This window comes from Loxodonta africana, chromosome 19, assembly GCF_030014295.1.
Source record: "Loxodonta africana isolate mLoxAfr1 chromosome 19, mLoxAfr1.hap2, whole genome shotgun sequence".
In the NCBI taxonomy this organism is placed as follows: domain Eukaryota; kingdom Metazoa; phylum Chordata; class Mammalia; order Proboscidea; family Elephantidae; genus Loxodonta; species Loxodonta africana.
Genome location: NC_087360.1, coordinates 4,821,850 through 4,825,423, shown reverse-complemented (window position 1 = coordinate 4,825,423; position 3,574 = coordinate 4,821,850). Strand labels below are relative to the sequence as shown.

General features: G+C 48.5%; 1 non-coding gene across 1 annotated transcript; it reads right to left on the bottom strand.

Moving 5' to 3' along the window:
- Positions 1 to 3,176: 3,176 nt before the first annotated feature.
- TRNAS-GCU (transfer RNA serine (anticodon GCU)) lies at positions 3,177 to 3,247 on the bottom strand. Its single transcript has one exon. It is a non-coding gene; the product is annotated as a tRNA-Ser (tRNA).
- Positions 3,248 to 3,574: the final 327 nt, after the last annotated feature.

The window sequence follows — 3,574 nt, the reverse complement described above, 5'->3', positions numbered from 1 at the left end:
GTATCTGATAATTCCAGGATTGTAACTTCATTTGGGATAGATTTTGATTCTTTTGTTTGGGGGGTTGGAGAAGCTGTCATGGTCTGCTTCTTTATGTGGTTTGATATCGACTGCTGTCTCCGAGCCAACACTAAGATATAAAAAAAGTAGTGGTTTATTCTATAATTGCTCACTGAGTCTTATCTTGTTTTGTTTTCTTTCAATATACGTGGATGGGCTACTAGAATGTGCTGTCTTGTTTGTTGTAGCCCTTGACTTACTTATGAGCTATTACCAGCTGGTTTGGGCTGTTGCCAGATATATATGCCTGAGTCTATTCACTATTCTTGAGTAGAATCTGATTTTGGGTCATCAAGTGTGTGCTGCACCCTAACACCTATCCACCTCGAGAAGTAGTGGTGATAGTTGTGTGCACCAGATTCTATTAGCAGCTGGGGTTCACCCTCCAGGGGGGGCAGGATGCTGATAGGCTTCCCCCAAGTGTCAGTGAGGTAGGTGTGTCTCTATTCCTATAGCATCTTGGTGGGAGGGCACTGCAGCTGTACCTTAGGCCCCCAGTGCAAGTACCTCTACTGATTGGTAGATGTCGCCCTCCTTAGACCCCTAAGGCAAGAGGCTAGGTGGTCTGGGGGGAGCTTCAGCCCTCAGTTCCCTGTTTTGGGTCAGTTAGGGCTCCGTTGAATAAGCAGAGATATCAGACCTGGGAAACTTGTTTTTCCAGAAAATCCGCTAAAAAAAAATGCAGTCAGATCCCTATCAGAACTGCCTTTGGATTATAACCGCCACCTTGTTCCCTGTAAGGATGAAAGTCCGAGATTTGGATCATATATGCTTGGCTGTAGCTGGTTCTGTGTTTTCAGTCCAATTAGGGATGGATTTTTGGTCCCTGGGTTTTTTGTGGTTCCTTCTCTCAGGCCAGAAGAATGGGTTAGGAAAAGACCAAAAAAAAAAGGGGGGGGAGGGGGGAAAACAAAGCCGCCGTGGAGCCGGAGCCGTTCTCCCTCTGGCTCAGGAAATTCCAATGTTAATGAAGCCACCTGGGAAGGGTGGGGGAGGGTTCAGAGAAATAGGAGAGTAGCACCTCGGAATATAGCCAAAGTTACTTATCTTGCTTGGAATGACTATTTTATCTGAGATTCTCGAGGGGCATGTCGCCTATGTGTGCTGGCTGTGTGGAGATTGCCCCTGAGGGTCTGGCCGGCTGAAGCCACGGTCAGATCCTCCGCTGCCAGTCCAAAGCCCAGCGTCAAGGTTCCCGTGCTGGGATGCTGCACTCCCGGCTCCAAAATCAGTCGCTGCCTCCCGGGGACTTCTCGTCCCGCCAGCCGCATCTCCGCACCGCCCCCGTGGACCAGCTGTGCCCCCTCCCGGGGTTAGTTCAGGGGAGTAGGGCTGCGCCCCGTGTTTGCGCCGTGAGAGGATGCCATGCTCAGCTCTCCCCTGCACCCAGTCCTAAGCCCGGCGCCAAGGTTCCCCAGCTGGGACACTGCACTCGCGGCTCCAAAACCAGTCACTGCCTCCTGGGGACTTCTCGTCCCGCCAGCCACGTCACCGCGCCGCTCCCGTAGACCAGCTGGGCCCCCTACTGGGGTTAGTTCAGGGGGGTAGGGCTGCGCCCCGTGCTTGTGCCGTGACAGCACCCAGTCAGATGTCCGGCGCCAAGGTTCCCCGGCTGGGACGCTGCACTCCCAGCTCCAAAATCTGTCGCTGCCTCCCGGGGACTTCTCCCACCAGCCGCGTCGCCACGCCGCCCGCGCGGAACGGCTGGGCCCCCTCCCGGGGTGAGTTCAGGGGGGTAGGGCTGCTCCCCTTGTTTGCGCTGTCGTGAGATTTTTGAGTTCAGCTCCCCTGGGCCCAGACCTAAGCCCGGCACCAAGGTTACCTGACTGGGACGCTGGCTCCAGGCTCCAGAAACAGTCGCTGCTTCCTCGTATTTGTTCGTTCTCCATCTCTAAATCTGTGTTTGTTGTTCAGGGTTGGTAGATTGTTATGTATGTGATCGATTCACTTGTTTTTCCGAGTCTTTGTTGCAAGAGGGATCTGAGGTAGCGTCTACCTAGTCCGCCATCTTGGCCCCGCCTCTGGAAAACACTTTTAAGATCAGGTTCATATGACTTGTCAGCTCTGCTTTAAGTCAACTTGTGGGGCATTCCCAGAAAAGAAAGATGTCATTATGAGAGGGAAATTTAGATCGCTCTTATCTACAAATACCTTACATTCTCCAAAGCTTACAGTCAGTGAAGTTAACAGTATTGACTTGTGTTCAAAAGGTCCAAAAGTTAGGTTTAAAAATCTGTTTTCTGGTTTACAAGCAGGGCTTGGTAATTGATAGCTGCATTTACAGTCCCTGAAATTGCAAATCAGTGTTCAGGCTAGGAAGTGAGGCCTGGTGATCTGCTTCCAAAAATCAGCCAGTGAAAACCCTGTGGATCACAAGGGTCCAATCCACAAGTGATTTTTTTTTTTTAACATAAATATATTAAAAAAAAAAAAAAAACTAAAATATTCATTGTATTGATATTAGTTTCAGGGACCTAAAAAGTAAAAACAATTAAAAATCATAAAATAACCACTTTCTGTCTTGCTCAAATATTAGTATTTCTTTAGCCATGAAGTACATTTTATGGAAACCATGTCAGTTCATAAAAATGATTGCAAGTGTTAATCAAGCTTCCACTTCTCACACACACAAACACACAGAGGTATTCCTTCTTTCTGGATTTCCATTACGGTGAGAAAATGAAAGAGAAAGGTCTGATTCAATTCTCTGTCACAGGTTGAATTTGCCATTGACACGTTTTGATCATTCATAGAATAAAAGTCATCATGGTGGACATCTGGTGACTGGAGCCTTCTAAAATGAGAGAAGGACAAAGAGGATTCTAACTTGAAATGACATATACACTGTCATCGTCAGCTGCTGTCAAGTCGGCACTGACTCATGGTGACCCTACGCACAATGTAACCAAACACTGCCCGGTCCTGCACCAAGCTCATGATCACTTGTGGATTGGACCCTTGTGATCCACAGGGTTTTCACTGGCTGATTTTTGGAAGCAGATCACCAGGCCTCACTTCCTAGCCTGTCTTTATCTGCAAGCTCTGCTGAAACCTGTTAAGCATCAGGGCAACACGCAAGCCTCCACTGACAAACTGGTGGTGGCTGTGCAATGAGGTGCATTGGCCAGGAATTGAACCTGGGTCTCCTGCATAGCAGGCAAGAATTCTACCACTGAAGCACCACTGTCCTGTATGGGGCATATACACTAGTGAAATCCAGTGGCAACCGGGACTAGGGAAAACAATGTGAAGTGTGCTGACTACAAGAAATGAGCAGAATCCTGGACAATTGTTTCCACATAGAAGTGTGAGCTCGGCAGTGTCGCCAGAAACAATGTGTGGGTCAGATAAGGCACATTTGTGACCCACATTCCACCCATGGATCAGGAGTCTTTGACCTCAGTCTGTAAGGACCAGTGACTGATCAGAGATGTCAGGGAAAAGAGACAGGATGTGGGTGGGAGTTAAAAAGAATTGGAATCCATTTTTCAATTTACCTTCCTTCTGAGAATTC